Source organism: Nycticebus coucang, chromosome 16 (assembly GCF_027406575.1).
Source record: "Nycticebus coucang isolate mNycCou1 chromosome 16, mNycCou1.pri, whole genome shotgun sequence".
Lineage (NCBI taxonomy): Eukaryota > Metazoa > Chordata > Mammalia > Primates > Lorisidae > Nycticebus > Nycticebus coucang.
The window spans coordinates 40,755,670-40,773,673 of NC_069795.1; the positions used below are offsets into that span (position 1 = coordinate 40,755,670).

Here is an 18,004-nt window from a genome sequence, read left to right on the forward strand (position 1 = left end):
TGCAGTTTGGACAGGGTCAGATTTGAACCTGCCACCCTTGGTATATGGGGCCAGTGCCCTACCTACTGAGCCACATGTGCTGCCCTGTCAAAATGTTTTGTTGGTTCCTCCTTATGTGTGTTTTCTTCTTGTTCCCTTTTTTTCCCTTAGTTTTTCTTCTCACTATCTCCTTCACTTTAAGTTACCTTGTCTCGGAGCTTAGTTGTTCAAGTGGCCTTATAACAAAAGGAAGGTAAGGGTAAAGAGCAAGACCAAATAAAGAAAAGAAAAATATAAACAGGGAAAAAAAGAAGAGGAGTGGAAGGAAAGAATTAACAAAAAGGAGAGAGAAAGGACATTAAGAGAGAAAGAGAGACTTGGAGAAAGGGTGGTGCTCAGCAGGATGCTTTAGCCATACCCACAGCTCTACAATTTTGGAGGGCTGAACTAGATAGGTACCTCAAATTCAAGAGCTCCTTACCAGCCTAGGCAAAAGCAAGACCCCACCTCTGCCAGATAAAGAAAGAAATCAGCAGTATGTCACAGTATGGACCTACCAATACCTTCTTTCCAAAGGCCAGAGCTATAAGGTTACCCAAGACCATGAGCTCATGGCCTCCTTGAGCCAGACCACTACTGTGACCCCCACTCCCAGTCCTCAGAGAAGAGAAAGTAAATGAAAAAAAGAAAGAGAGAGAGAGAGAGACAGAGAGAGGAATTTAAAAATTAAAAATATAATTGTATAAGATACAGAAGAATAAATGGATTTCTTAGCTGCTGTATGAGTAATTTATGTGGGAAATATGATAAAAGTAGAAAAGTCTTTGCTGATAGAGAGGAAAAGGAGAGAAATTTTTTAAAAAGGAAGGATAAAAGGAGCTGCAAAACTGTAACAAAAAGGGAGGAGTCCTTGTTATTGAAAAAAGTAAAAGTTAAGAAATAAAAATGCAACCTAAAAAACTAAACAAAAACCAACAACAACAACAAAACAAACAAACAAAAAAAACTAAGGAAAAAATTGATGAATGAAGTACAAAGTGTAAAACTGTGTGTATATGTGTGTATTGCAATATATTGCCTGGACACCAGGTGGTGGTGTGGTGTTAGTAGACAGAACAATACCATGCTGTATTTTCTGTTTATGATGGATGTTGAAAGCTACTCTCTAGTTGCAAAGGAGATCAGATTTTGTCTTCCTGACTTCTTTGCCCTAAAACTGAGCCGGTTTGTTTAGTTAGCATTCAATCCCCATGGTGTTGGGGTCCCAAAGCTTTTGCCAGACTTCCCAGGAGGCCTGTCAGACAGTGTCCCCTGACAACAAAGCAGCCCTCCCAGGTGGTCTGGGGGTCACTCAGCCCACCTCAAAGATGGCTGCTTGAGCTCAGCAGGTGCTCCAAAACTAGCCATGCCCTAGGATCCCATAGATTGTTCCTCCATCTTCCCACAATGCACCTCCCTAGCAGCCAAGCCAATGGGAGAATCACCCCATCTGGCTGTTGGATGCCGTTTGAGTCTACTCACTACTCCAATGAGTAGCCCAGTCCAAAATCAAAACACTACAAGACATCCCTTTCCCACCTCTAGCGCTCTGCAAGAGATCCAGCCTTCTCTGCCCAAAAAAAGCACCTGCCTTCTGCATTGGTTTTCTTCAACTCCAGACCTCCTCATTGGGTCTTAATGTATTCTGCTGCTTCACTGTACCTCTTACAGGATGTTTCTGTGCAGATTCCTCTAGCCAGAGGTGGCTGACATCCACTTTACCCTATCTCACCATGAGTAGCCCCCAAGGAGATGTCTCTAGTCTGCCATCTTGCTTCACCCTCCTTGAATGATATTTTCAATTAAAGTTCACTGTAATGGTATCATAATATTCTGGTGTATGTAGAATAAATCTTTTTTAAAAAAAGATGCTAGCTTCTCAATATTATAAATTTTTAATTCAAGCAGCAGATTTCTTATAATTTCATTCTAGCACATTATAAAGTGTCACCAATCTTGCCATAAAAAATCAATTATTCATTTCTTATAGAGCTTATTCAACTCATTTGTTTGTTAGTTAGATAAGCAAGATTTGATTAACTTCTCTACTTCCAAGATCAGCCTGTCTTCTTATGTCTCACACCATTAATAATGTACAAATATCAATGATAGTATCTTTTTTTCTGCTATTTAGCCACAATTTCAAATGTACATACAGAAATTTAGTGATTTTCATATATATCACCTCCTACTTAGGTATATAATTTAATATCTAAAAGTATTTTCATAGACCATATTTTGCCATGTATAGTAAATACATTTTTTGCATAAATTTTTGGCAGAAAAATAAAGATGCACTTTTTTTTTTTGAAACAGAGTCTCAAGCTGTCACTCTGGGTAGAGTGCCATGGCATCATAGCTCACAGTAACCTCCAACTTGGGCTCAAGTGATTTTCTTGCCTCAGTTTTTTTTTTTAATACTTATTTATTTTTTTTTTTTATTAAATCATAGCTGTGTACATTAATGTGGTCATGGGGCACCATACACTAGTTTCTCTTGCCTCAGCCTCCCGAGTAGCTGGGACTACAGGTGCCCGCCACAACGCCCAGCTATTTTGTTGTTGTTGTTGTTGTTGTTGCAGTTCAGCCAGGGCCGGGCTTGAACCGGCCACCCTCGGTATATGGGGCCGGCACCTTACCAACTGAGCCACAGGCACCGCCCACCATACACTAGTTTCATATCCTGTTTGACACATTTTTATCATACTGGTTAACATAGCCTTCCTGGCATTTTCTTAGTTATTTAGCATTTTCTTAGTTATTGTGTTAAGACATTTACATTCCACATTTACTAAGTTTCACATATGCCCTTGTAAGATGCACCGCAGGTGTAATCCCACCAATTCCCCTCCCTTTGCCCACCTCCCCCCTTGCCTCAGTTTTTAGTAGAGAAGGGGTCTCACTTTTGCTCAGGCTGGTCTCAAACTCATGAGCTCAAGCAATTCACCCATTTCGGCCTTCCACTGTGCTAGGATTACAGGCATGAGCCACCACATCCAGCCCAAAGATGCACTTTATACATGGAAAGTACAAATGCCACATCTCTATAAATGTTTTAAATTATTTTATTCATGTTTATGTGTTAAAAGTATAACTTTAGAAAGCAATAATGATATACATATGCAAAATAATATCCTGAAAAAATGATAATAATGCCCCCTCCATACTACCTGGCTCTCCAGCCCCCCTCAATTGGGCAAGCATTGCAGTTGCAGGAGCCTCTATCCTACCCAGCTGATCACACTGAACACCACAGCTGCCACTATCTTAGAAGCTGGCACACTGTTGATGGCAATGATAGTATCCGGACTTCAGCAAAAGGAGAGCAGAAATGGCCACACAGTGGCATCTCTTTCTCTCATGAGAGGTACAAGGTGCAAAGTCAGGTGCTGCAGAGAAGCCAGGAGCTATTCCAGGTGACAGGTCAAAATGGTCCAGATGACCTGAGTCAGTTACTTCCCTCAACTGTCCTCTACCAGATACCCTCATCCTCACATCCTCTCTTTCCTATCCCCACCCATGTCCATTGGTGGGAACATGGCCACAGGCATTCCAGTAAGAACCCTAGCAAGCTTATTTCCTGGGAAGCTGGTATGAGGGGCCAGGGTGATCATAGATCCCTGCCTTTTATAGGCTGCTTCATCGCTCCTAAAGCTGGCTCCATTTTCAGGCCCACAGGACTCTGTGCTGAGGAGGAAGATCCCTGACTAAGGTCTGGGAGACCTTAGTTCTGAGACCTAATTCTATTAGTAGCCTACTATTGTGGCCTTGGGTCTTAGTCCCCATGAATTTTCATGTGGAAGGTGCCTGGCAGTGAAACACAAAAGCTCAGGAGTACCTAAGCCCATTGATTGTAATTTGGAGCCTATAATTTGTCCAAACCCCCAAGGTGTTGAGTTGGTAAAATCTCCCAAACTTGCCAGTAGGAAGAACTACCTAGGTTGCTTGTTAACAGAAGAGATAATCAGGTCCTTCTTCTGCGGAGTTGATTGAGTGTATTTGAATATGGTTCAGGCATCTCATTTTAAACAGTCCCCCATGTGATTTGTAGGATTTACAAGTTTAAGAAAGGTCAGTGTCATTCATTCTGACATTACTGGGTGCCCAAGTCTGGGTGGCTCAAGAAGATCACAATCTAGTCACCAAACAGAAATGTAAATGTAGAGTACTTCACCGGAGTTCATCAGGGAAGGCTTGTCCTTCAGCATGGTATCCCAGGGCCCGAAGAATAGGGCCAACTGCGAAAGAGATGAGGCAGCCTGAAAAGAACAGGAATCTACTACCAAGATCCCAGGACAGGCAGGATTGTCCCAGATCCCTCGCATCAGCTTGCCAGATAAACCCACTGGGGTTGGGTCCTCAGGGAAATTGTTGTGGCCACATTCCCACTGATAGACATGGGTGGAAATAGGAATGAGAGGATATGGGGATGAGGGTGGGGCAAAAGGGGACAGTTGAGGGAGGTTGGGCACTCGGGTCATCCAGACCACTCTCATATGCCACTTGGGTTCATTCCCAGCTTCTCCACAGTGGCCAGCTCCTCACCTCACACCTCTCATGAGAGGAAAAGGTGCCAGTATGAGGCCCCTTCTACCCTCCTTTAAAAAATTTAAATGTAAGATTTTTTCTTGAGAGTTTGGTCCAAAAACGTGAGTGTGCGTTATACTTGGGAACACAATATACAGAGCAAAAGACAGTAACATGAAACTCTGAACCCAGTCAGAGAATTAAAGTCTGATAAAATTAACTTTTCTCACTGAGTGCAAGAGTCCAAGTACAAAAAGTTGACACAGTGTGATTCCATTTATAAAATTCTAAGAAACACAAACTAATCTGTAGTGACATAAAGACAGAGAAGTGGTTGGCTGAGCACAAGGCAAAGGGAATGATGGACTGCCAAGGGGCAAAAGGAATCTCTGGACAGTGAGAGAAGGGTTCCACAACTTGAATGGGGTATGGTTTGCAGATATATATTTCTGTTAAATTTATCAAATTATACACTTTAAATGAATGCAGTTTATTGAACATAAATTAGACTTCAATGAATTGGATTAAAGAAAAAGATACACTTTTGACAAAATTAATCAACTCTTTAAAAATATCATCAACAAAAAGACATAGAGAAAATGCCAAAATTTAAGTTGAATGAATAAAAATGTATTTTCTTGTGGATATTAGAAACCTGCTGTTAATTAAACTGTTGCTTTCAGAAATAAGTTAACTAGTTACTCTGTTTATGAGAATAAACACTTTTAGAAATTATATGTCTAGGCTCAGCACCTATGGCTCAAGCAGCTAAGGCGCCAGCCACATACACCTGAGCTGGTGGGTTCGAATCCAGCCCAGGCCTGCCAAACAACAATGATGGCTGCAACCAAAAAATAGCCAGGTGTTGTGGCAGGTACCTGTAGTCCCAGCTACTTGGGAGGCAGAGGCGGGAGAATCACTTGAGCCCATGAGGTTGCTGTGAGCTGTGACACCACAGCACTCTACTGAAGGTGATAGGTTGAGGCTCTGTCTCAAAAAAAAAAAAGAAAGAAAACAAAGAAAGAAAAAGAAATTATATCTCCAACTTATTCATTGGTACCGAAAATTTAGAATTTATAACTAACTCTTAAATTATTTACCTCTAAAGTGTATGCATGTGTTTGTGTAGTTATATCTCCACATATGTGTGGAAAGTGAGGGGAAGAGGAGAAAACAGAGAAAGAAAGAGACTAATAGAGACAGAAAGAGAGAGTTGGAAAGCAAATGTAGCAAAAATAGGTAAACTTGATATTCTTTGTATTCATTCTAAATACTTAGCAATTTATTTATTTATCTATTTATTTACACTTCAAAATATTAAAAAGGTACACATGTTTTAGTTACATGGATCATTTTTGTAATGCTTGAGTCTCAGCTACAGGTATGTCAGTCACCCAAATAGTGTTCATAGCACCCATTAAGTTGGTTTATTTCTCCTTCCTACCTCTGGTTTCTTTCCAATGACTTTTGCTTCCCTCTGTATACATTTGTCTAGACTTCAAACTATATTTCAAGGCTACAGTAATAAAATAGCATAGTACTAGTACAAAAATATAGACATGGAACAATGGGAGAGAACAAAGCATCAGATATTAAACCAACATACAGCAAACTGATCTTTGATAAAGCAGACAATAATATACACTGGGGAAAAGAAGCCCTATTCAATAAATGGTACTGGTAAAACTTGATAGCCTCATACAGAAGAATGAAATAAGATCACTAACTCTCATGACTCACAAAAATTAATTAAAAGTAGATAAAAAACTTAAATGTAAGGCATGAAACCATAAGAATTCTAGAGGAAAATATAGAAAAAAATTATCTAGATATGGCCTAGTCAAAGAATTTATGAAAAATACCCCAATGTCAATCATAGCAACAACAAAAATTAATAACTGAGGTTTGATTAAAATAAAAAAAAACTTCTGCACAGCTAAGGAAACAATAAATAGAGTGAGTAGACAACCTATAGAATGAGAGAAAATATTCACAAGCTATACATCTGATAAAGGGCTAATAACCAGAATTTATAAAGAACGCAAGCAAATCATCAAGAAGTAAACAAACAACTTCTTTAAAAAGTAAATAAAAGACATGAACAGAAGTTTCTCAAAAAAAAAGACAAAATGCCAATAAACAAATTAAAAAACACTCAATATCACTAATGATCAGGGAAATGCAAATTAAACCCACAATGAGATATTGCCTTACCCTAGTTAGAGAAGCTTTTATTAAAAAGTCCAAAAACGAACAATGTTGGCCTATATGTAGAGAAAAATAAACACACACCCTTGATGATGCTGCAAACTTGTACAACTTCTATGGAAAATAATATGGAAATTCCTCAAAGAACTAAAAGTAGACTTACCATTTGATACAGCAGTCCTACTACTAGTTATATACCCAAAGGAAACAAAGTCATTTTATTAAAAAAAAAAAACCTGCACTTGAATGTTTATTGAGACACAATTCACAATTGCAAATATGTGAATTAACCCAAGTGCCCATAAGTTTATGAATAGATTAATATACATCATGGAGTACTGCTCAGCCATAAAAGAGATGACTTAATATCATTTGCAACAGTACAATGGAACTGGGAGACCATTCTTTTCATGAAGTATCTCAAGAATGAAAAAACAGGCCAAGTGCCCTGGCTCATGCCTATAATCCTAACACTCTGGGAAGCCAAGGCAGGGTGGATTGCCTGAGCTGAGGAGTTCAAGACCAGCCTGAGCAAGACTAAGACTCCATCCCTACTTAAAAAAGAGAAAGAGAGAGGAAGGGAAGGAGGGAGGAAGGAACTGACTTTTGGGAGGCCAAGGCAGGTGGATTGCTTGAGCTCCAGAGTTAAAGACCAGCCTGAGCAAGATCAAAACCCCATGTCTAAAAATATAGCCAGGTGTTGTGGCAGGTACCTGTAGTCACAGCTACTTGGGAGGCTGAGGAAAGAGGATTGCTTGAGCCCAAGAGATTGAGGTTACAGTAAGCTATGATGCACCGGCATTCTACCAAGGACAACAAAATGAGACTCTGTCTCAAAAAAAAAAAAAAAAAAAAAAAGAATGAAAGAAAGAAAGAAAAGAAACAAAAAGCAAGAAAAATACTAGCAGGAGTTGTGCCAGGTGACTGTAGTCCCACCCAGCTACTTGGGAGGCTGAAGCAAGAGGATTACTCAAGTCTAAGAGTTTGAGGTTGCTGTGAGATATTATGCCATGGCACTCTATCCAGGATGACAGAGTTAGGCTCTGTCAAAAAAAAAAAAAAAAAAAAAATGGAGTGGACAAACAAACACCACAGGTACTCACTATTAAATTTGTTCAAACTGATGTGGACATATGTGCACAGAGGGAAGTAGAACTCAGTTGGTAAATTGAGCTCAATATTCTTAAATTCTTAATTATACATTGTCATTTTACTATTCTTTAAATTTTTTGAAGTTTTGAAATTTTCAAAGTAAATAGTAGAGGTAAAACCACTCAGAAACTTATCAAATTCACCTTAATAAGTCTGCAGACTGAAATAATAACAACACAAAAAAAGGTAACACTGTGGAGTGAGTACATATTTTACAAGGCATTAAAGTAGAAGTGGAGAAATTACTAAGTTCTTTGAGGGTAAGGAGAATGTATTGTGAAACAAACATAGACTTTATAGATTACTGAAAAATTCCATCTAATCTCAAAAATTCTCTTGTTGGGAGAATCCGACTATGAATTGTATTTTAGTAAATAATTAATGGTTATCCTCATAGTCTCTGCAGTCTACTCCTTGATCCTTTGCTATGTAACTTCCTTTAAATTCAGTGTCCTTATATGTAAAATATAGAGAATAAAAGTATGTACCTCAAGGTTGTTGTAAAGATAAAATGAGATAATGAACTTAAAATGTTTAACACAGTACATAGTACAAAAAGCGCACTCAAGAATTGTTAGCATCTCTAATTACTATTCTGCTAGATAGAAGAATGAAAAGTGCTACAGTTTAGATTTTGTCTTCTCCAAATCGTGCATTGAAATTTGATCCCCAGTGTTGGAGTAGGGCCTAAAGGGAAGTGTTTGGGTCATTGGGGCAGATCCCGCCTGAATAGATGAATATCCTCACTGGAGAGAGGTGAGTGAGTTCTCATTTTTATTATATTATAGTTTCTGCAAGAGCTGGTTGTTAAAAAGTTCCCAGCTCCTCCCCTGCCTTCTCTCGCTGCTTCTCTCACCATGTGATCTCTGCACAGCCAGCTCCCCTTCATCTTTCACCATGAGTGCATTCACGCAGCCTGAGGCCCTCACCAGATGCTCAGTGTTGAACCCTCCAGTCAGAAGAACTATGGGCTAAATAATCTTTTTTTGTAAATTACCCAGCCTCAAGGATGCCTTTATAGCAACACTAAACACAGATATATTCATACAAGAGGTATATTTATACAATCGTGAGTGACTAAATCTACAAATCAAAAAAAGAATCATATTATCCATATTACCACCTGCCATTCCCAATTATAATAGAAGACTATTTCATTTTTAAGTTGTCCAAAGAAGACTTTGAGATTTCTAAAACAAAAAAAAAAATCTAATTTTATCGATTTAAGCATAGAGAGCACCTTTTTTTCCCTCAAATTAGGACAAGTTTTCTAAGACGATTTGGAGGTGAAAAATATATATCTGGGTTTGAGATGCTCAGAGAAAAATGCTAAGCAGTTAAAAGGATCTTTAAAAACAAGGCTCTTTGGTTTGAAGATCCAGATTAGAGAAAAATTGCTTTCTTTTTTTTTTTTTTTTTTTTTTCAGTTTTTGGCCAGGGTTGGGTTTGAACCTGCCACCGCCAGTATATGGGTTCGGCGCCCTACCCTTTTGAGCCACGGGCACTTGTTTCCTTTAAAGGAGCCACATGTAATAATTGACTTTTACCATATTATTATTTAATAATAATAATTTGATTTTTACCATATTATTATTTAATGACTAGAAATCTATTGTGCTTAGTACTTGCCAACCTGCTGAGTCTGACAAGTGAAATGCTGATATGAAAATGAGATTAGGCGGTGCCTGTGGCTCAACAGAGTAGGGCGCCGGCCCCATATGCCAGAGGTGGCGGGTTCAAACCCAGCCCCGGCCAAAAAACACTGCAAAAAAAACTGCAAAAAAAAAAAAAAAAAGAAAATGAGATTAATAATTTAACTGTGATTTAGACAGGCTGTGATAGCCTTTTCATTTAGATCACAAGCCTAATATCAGGAACTTCCATTGAAAATATAATTTAGATTTTATGGAAGTAATAAAATATTTTTTAATGTCATTAGAATATTTTATGAATTTTTTCCTGGCATCAAATTGTCAAAATGTGACTACCCTGTTTCTCCAAAAATAAGACAGTGTCTTATATTAATTTTTGCTCCCAAAGATGCGCTAGGTCTTATTTTCAAGGGATGTCTTATTTTTCCATGAAGAAGAATATGGTACACATTTATTGTTAAATGAAAATAAAGGAAATTTATTACCTGTATATGGTACAGTAGTATAGTAGTTGTCAACACAAACCAGACAAACTGTGAATCCTACTTTCAGTCATCCTGAGGGCGGCCGCGAGCATCAGGCAGTGTCACCAGAGACAGACCAGCACTCACCACCTTTGCTGCCTCCCGTCAGCTCTGATCCTCCTGTTCTTCTACACACATCTGTGAAAGTCTCCTCCTCTCTCCCGCACCGAACTCAACGCTCACTCCGCCTCCACACAGCAGTGATGTCAGGACTCCACGTAATGTCACTGGTTGCTAGATGCCAGTCCGGGCGGCCCTAGCAACCAGTTTACGGTAAATTAATTTTCATTCCGAGACAGAGCCTGGGGGGGCCTTATTTTCGGGGGTATGCCTTATATTTCACCCAGAAGGAAACCTGTAAGTAGGTCTTATTTTCAGAGGATGTTTTATTTTCGGGGAACACGGTATTATAAAAGTGACCTAGCTCAGCACCTATAGCTCAGCCATTAGGGCACCAATCACATATACTGGGGCTGGTAGGTTCGAACCCACTCGGGGCCTGCCAAACAACAACAACTACAACAACAAAAATAGCCAGGCATTGTGGCGGGTGCCTGTAGTCCCAGCTACTTGCAAGGCTGAGGCAAGAGAATCACTTAAGCCCTAGAGTTTGAGGTTTCTGTGAGCTGTAATGCCACGGCACTCTACCAAGGGGACATAGTAAGGTTCTGTCTCAAGAAAAAAAAAAAGTAACCTTATGATTTTAATTTTAGAACCCTGTGTTGTGTATCTGTGTACCTGGAGATATATTTTATATGTACCCAGGTAATATAATGTAATCATAAATAATATACTTCTTATAAAGAGTTCTGTGTCATCTAAGTTGATAATCCAAAGTCTATATTTCATTGGTGAAGGATTTGCTCTTTGTAGCATCTGAAGGAAGCAAAAATAACTCAAGATTATATTCAGTACATTAACACACTTAGGTAAAATTTACTGCTATTTTTAAATATATGCTTTCATACTTATCTTCAAAAATATATTTGATAGAATACAATTGCTTACAAGTTTACAGGTTTTATATAGTTTTATTACCTATTTCATATCCTCTTTGAGAAATAAAAAACATATAGTTTTAAAGATTGGGGTTATTAAGACATTTAGTAAATAATTGAGAGAAAAGAGAAAATCTCCTTTCCAGAAGAATTCCAAATAAGGTGTAAAAGCAACTACACCCTCCAGAAAGTGAAGCTTAGTTCCCAGCCCCTTCCTTTGAGTGTGGGCTGAATTTAGAGAATTAAAGGGGAAAAATTGTAACTGTACAATGGAAAAAGCTGCAAAACTACCTTTACTAAATAATCAAGATTAAAATCACCAGTAATGTCATGTGGATATCCCAGGTACCTGATGATACAATGGGGTAAAAGGGGCATTTCTCATTATTTCAGGTCATTCCAAAATAAAGCTTGTTTTTTTTAAAGTATATACATATTAATGCTAATGCTGGGACTAGAATTCCAGCCAAAAGTATTCTCTGACTCTACCTCAAATCATTTCTTAATGTCAAAGAAGAAAATTTCGTGAATATATACACAAAAGAATGCTTACTCATATTTTAATTAGTATTCAATTTGTTAAAATTATATTTAAATTAATTCTTTTCAAATCTTCAAAGAGAAATCCCATCTAACAAATGCACATACAAATTAAGTATTTTTGTTAAAATAAAAACATGCAGTTCTCCCTGGTTCTTTTATCAGTGCTCAACCTGACTTAGGAATTTGACAGATTAATTTCCCCTAAACATTTAGTACCACGTATAAACCTAATTAATTCAAGTTCCTTAGACATTTTAAATTTCAATTACAAACTCTAACACATCCAAATACCTCAAGCATTTCAAATACCTAGCAAGAATGATTTAAATATCTAATAAAGAACAAGCTTTTAAACATTGCACCACTACCTGTACACCTAAAAAGACTAGATTTCTAGAGTATTGAAGCATTGCTTTAAATAATCAAATATTATCTGCAAATTCTCTTTTCTTAGCTATTGATTTAAAACTACACATATAAAATATACATCTCTTAATCATGACATTTTAAAATCAACATTCTAATAATAAGCAAATAGTTTCAAAAAATTCAAATTAAAAAATCATAAATTTCATGTCAAATAAATTTTTAAACATGTAAGTGAAAATGACAAATCCAACATTGAAGATTCTCTAAAGTCAAATTATCATCATTTATAAACTTTTGAAATGCATACAAGTTATCATGCAGATTATAGATCTGTTTCTAAACTTAACATGAATGTATTACTATATATGCCTCACTTGCATATTTTCTCTACACTAATATAGAAACATTTCTATTGTTGCAAATGATCTGGGGTGTCATTTGTTAATTCCAGAGTGCAAGATGCTATCTCAGAACAGATTCAGGATGTTGATCGGTAAAAACACTAACATATGGTAATCCAGGTTCATCTTTTAAGACAACTTACCTCATGGGGTGGTGCCTGTGGCTCAAAGGAGTAGGGCGCTGGCCCCATATACCGGAGGTGGTGGGTTTGGAGGTGGCCAAAAACTGCAAAAAAAAAAAAAAGAGAACTTATCTCGAAACTTTCTTATAATAATGGAAGTTTCCAAATGTTCTCTTTTTCTTGTGAAAAAAAGCCTTACATGACTTTTCATTGCCTAAATAGAATTGAAATTGAGTATCTGTGTGATACCGCAAATAATCTACTTATCACCTGGTTGGTTTCAGAACCCTCTTTATGTTTTACTTTCTTTTCTCTTCGACTATTATCATGTCAGGGCTTTTTTATATATATACTTTGTTGTCTCTCAATATGTTTTATCCATTTAGCTCTTTTTTATGAAGCAGTGACCATAAAATTAGTTGCTTCAGGCTCTAATTAGCTATTATACTTCGCATCTCAAATTCTTTGTTCCATTCAGTAAGACATAATTATTTCAGAGAATTTTTCAACTCTGTTATCAAATCCGTATTCTCTTCGACTACTGTACAATGCCAGAAGGTGGGAGAAACACAGACAATTTGAGTCAGCTCACGTCCGTGTCTAGCTGCCAACTCAACACATATTTTCACTCTCCCACACAATGTCTTCTCTTCGTCCCTGGATCTAGTAGAAACCTAAAGAGGAAAAATCACATTAAACTCCAGAGTGTTTTAACCCTATTTTTGGTATCAGCCTGCTCATCCTTGTTCCTTGTCAGAATCCATCAATCAGAAGCTCTGTGACTTCAATTCTGATAGTGAGGATGAATCATCTCACTGGTAAAATTTTATTTTACTTAGATAATAAGCCAACAATTTATAATCAGGGGGATGTTATTATGATACAATAAAAGCATTGATTGAAAACTGTAAGATGGAATATATTTCAAAATAGCCAGTTAAATTCTGCACTTCCCCCTACAAGATTTAAAAGCTTATATCTCTTTCATTTAACATTTCTATTTCCAATGATCATTAGAATTTTCCATTTTAATATCCATATCCAGAGTAATGTTTGCTTGCTTTGTGATTACCACAAAAGCAGCAAGACATAGTTGAAAGAAATTGAGCTACAAAGTCAGAGAGACCCGAGTTCAAATTGCAGATATTTTTATAACTTTTCTGACATTTCTGACATTCAGTTTTCTCCTCTTGAGCAAGGACATAAAATCTGGCTTGAAATGAGATGATGTCTGTAAAGACACCAGTACAGTTGTTAGTATTTTTTTATGGAATTGCTTTTTAGCTTAGATTTACTTATGGTTTTAATTATATAGAAAAACGTTGCATGTTCAAATGCAACATTACTCATAAAGCAAAATTATTCAAATTTTTTTCACCTTTTTTCAGCTTTATTTTATTTTCATCTATACTATAATGAAGGGCAATTAATTTGCATGTGGATCACTTAGGCACAGTTGCAATTTTTTTCATGATTTTTTTTAATATCACAATTGCTTAATAAAGAACAGTTTGTTACCCACCTATCAGAACCATCCCACAGCTATGATTTAATAAATAAATAAAAAAAAGAACCATCGTTGTCAGATATATGTGTGGATAATTGATTAAATCTCTAAAAGGAGAAGAGTCACTAACATAAACAAGAGAACAAATTACATATATATGTATATATGTGTATATGTTAAGTAAGATTGATTGTATATATAAAGAATGTTCTACACTGTAGACTTTAAAAGTTTGTAATAGAGATGATTTTTTTAATTGTAAGAGACAATTGACTAAAAATTTAAAAAGATATTTTAAAATATATTCAAAATATATAGAAAGGGATATATAAAATATAACAGCAAAGACGCTAAAGCCAGACTTTCTGGATGTGAATCTCATCTCTACATTTTGCACTTAGGCTACCTTGACCAAGATCTCAATCTCCTTATGCCTTAGTTTTGTAAAATGGGGATAAAATAATACCCAACACATGAGGATTAAGTGAGTTAATATATGTAAAGTCCTGAGAAAAGCCACTAGCACACAGGAAGGACTACAAAATTTTGGTCATTATGAACCCCCCCACCTCAGAGTGTTTGAGAGGCTAGAATAGAGTGGTGTATATAGCACCACTAGCATGGCACACAATGAAAGCTTAGGGAATGGCACCATTACTGCTGTCACTCCTGTAGGGCCTTTAAAAAGAGTTCAAAGAGGAGACAGTGGTATATTTGAGACAGGAGTCTACCAGCTTCCTCATTTGCTGGCAAACTGATAAACTGGTTTGTTTCTTTCTCCTCAAAAAAATAAAAAAGGTCTTCTGTAAAGAGCATTCATGCCTTGAAATTATTTACTTATAGATTCTTATGAAACTTTTCTGTCCTTTATCTATATTGATATAAAACTGGGTGTTATGAAAAGCAATCACTCACAGGAAACTAGAGATGATAGCAATTGAACAAATCAGTACAGCAATGCTATGCCAAAGTCGTTTACTAACACTCAATTTTGAAATAAAAATTATTTTCTGTTCACAATCTACTAGTAAAGAATGGTTCCTGCTAAACTGAACTGTTGTAGTTTAATAAGTAGGAATAAAAAATTGTGAAATTTTTATTATTTTTTTAATTTTGCTTTCAATTGGCTTTTACTCATCTTAGTTTGAAGGTTTTTTTTTTTTGTTTTCTTTATTTTTCTTTTCTTCTTTTAGCAATTCTCTTGCCCTGGGTCTCCCAAATAGCTGGAAGTACAAGCGCCCATCACAACACCCAGCTTTTTTTGGTAGAGACAGGGTCTCACTCTGGCTCACTCCGGCTCAGGGTGGTCTCGAACCTCTGAGCTCAGACAACCCACCCGCCTCGGCCTCCCAGAGCGCTAGGACTGCAGGCGTGAGCCACCGCACCTGGTCAAAAATTATGAAATTTTTAATCAAAAAGTTTGAATATAGCAGGAAAAAATCATAAAGGTAAAGTAGCTATGTTTTTATTAAACGATTAGTTGTCTAAACAAAATTTATTTTGAAAATCGTGTTAATCCATAGCAAATTCATCAGATGTTTTAAAGGTAAGAACGATCATAGTAACAATTCATTCTAGAAACAGTCACACCAGATTTACCATGACATTTCATTATTCTGGTTTAAAAAATGTAGAAGACAGTTGTTACCTTCAAAACCTATAGTTTAAAAAGGTAAATAATGCCGGTTCTTTCTTGCGGCCTGGAAGTCTCGTGAGAGAACCGCGGCGGTGTTTTCGGGCTTTGTGCTTGGCGCGCTCAGCTTCCAGCACCTCAACACCGACTCGGACACGGAAGGATTTTTTCTTGGGGAAGTGAAAGGTGAAGCCAGAATAGCATTACAGATTCCCAAATGGATGACGTTGAAGTTGTTCATACAATTGACATTCAGAAATCTATTCCATGCTTTTTAGACTGTGGTAGGTTGGTACAAATTCCGTCGTCATTCAGATCAGAGTGTGACATTCAGAGAGAAGCTCCTTCACAAAAACTTACAGAAGCATTTTTCAGGCCAAGATCTTGTTTTTCTGCTATTAACACCAAGTATAATAACAGAAAGCTACTCTCTCTACTCATCAGCTAGAACATGCCTTATATAAACCTCAAAAAAGACTTTTTCACAGGGTACCATTAGTGGTTGCATGCAATCTGGGCATGTCGGAACAACTGGGTTATAAAACAGTATCAGCTTCCTGCATGTCCTCTGGTTTTAGCCGAGCAGTAAAAACACACAGCTCTGAATTTTTTGAAGATGGTGGATCTTTAAAGGAGATACACAAGATAAACAAAACGTATGCTTCATTACAAGAGGAATTAAAGAGTGTATATAAAAAAGTGGAACACAGTGAGCAAGCCGTAGAGAAAATGATATGAACAGATTAAAACGAAAACAGGCTCAAGCAATACAAGAGAACAATGTCCAAAAAGACCCTCAGGAGAACATTTTTCTTTGTCAAGCTTTGCGGACCTTTTCTCCGGATTGTGAATTTCTTCATTCATATGTTATCTCTTTGATTTTTTTTGGGGGGGGAGGGAGGAATGCAACAACTTTATTGAAAGAAAAGTGCAATGAAATTTGTTGAAAGCTTAGAACAGGAAACTTAGAGACCTCCCCTCAAGCGCAGGACCAAGTGCAGGGTGGACTCTTTCTGGATGTTGTAGTCAGACAGGGTGCGACCATCTTCCAGCTGCTTCCCAGCCAAGATCAGCCTCTGCTTGTCAGGAGGGATGCCTTCCTGGTCTTGGCTCTTTGCCTTGACATTCTGAATGGTGTTGTTGGGCTCAGCCTCGAGAGTGATGGTCTTACTGGTCAGAGTCTTCACGAAGATCTGCATCCCACCTCTGAGACAAAGCACCAGGTGCAAAAGTAGGCATATTTCTAAAAGTAGCTGTAACATCAACCACCACCTTAATGTGATGGACAACCTGACCTTAACGGTAGAATACACTGACATTCCTGAAAATAGTCCACCTAGTACACCACAAATAGTTAAGCGTAAATGTTTAGACACAGATGATGGATGGCAATTCAAGAAATCACAGCTGTTAGAGATAGAAAACAACCGATCTAAAATAGATACTGATAGTAGTAACCAAGAAAAAGCAATCACAATAAGTAGCCCAGAAACAGATGAAGAGATTGAGAAAATGAAGGGTTCAGATGAATATCCACAGTCTTCTACATTTTGATCCTTTTAACCCAAAAGATTATTGTTGCTATGTTCAGCTACTTGCAGTAATACATATATACATTCAGATATATTCCTTTGTTTTTACTATATTCAGCTATTCTTAGTAATACATAGATAAGGTAATTCGTTTTAACTGTGTTCACATATTTGCAATAAAGCCTAACTTCTAACGCAAAAAAAAGATAAATAATGAAAATGCTAATTAACTAGGGTAAAGGCAAGAGAGAAAAGCAAACCTTAATGCTAGAAACATAATTAAACAATAATGTGGTTTCTGAACAGGAAAAATAAGTGAAATCAAATAAACAGCAAAGAAATAACTAATATTTGATAAAGTTTTTAAACCAAAATAAGAACTATTAATACTCATTCCATATCAAAGTACAAACTAGTATATTTTTATGGAAACAATTGTAAAGTGTGTACTGAATTTATTTATTTTTATTTATGTTCATACTCTTTGAATTAATATTTGCATTGCAAGTTATCAATCCTAAGAAAATACTCAGAATGGGGAAAACTACTTTTTCAGTATTTCCAGAATGAGTAGGCCAACACATTCAGAGCACATAATTGGCAGTCTTTCCTTTGAGGGTTTTCCCATCAGATATTTTCCCCACCTTATTATTTGAAATGTTACCTTATATTGCTATGAATCTGTCATAAGAGATTGTTCTGTAGTGATACCTTACAAAGAACAGCACGATAAACACCATCTTAAGAAAACAAAAGATATTAGATTGATGTCTCTGGAAATAGAATACTGGTGAATCTTCTATTTTGTGAAAAACAGA

At 36.9% G+C, this 18,004-nt stretch overlaps 1 pseudogene; it reads left to right on the top strand.

The window, feature by feature from the left end:
- The first annotated feature begins 14,641 nt into the window (after positions 1 to 14,641).
- LOC128567403 (BRCA1-A complex subunit Abraxas 1-like) lies at positions 14,642 to 17,208 on the top strand (annotated as a pseudogene).
- Positions 17,209 to 18,004: the final 796 nt, after the last annotated feature.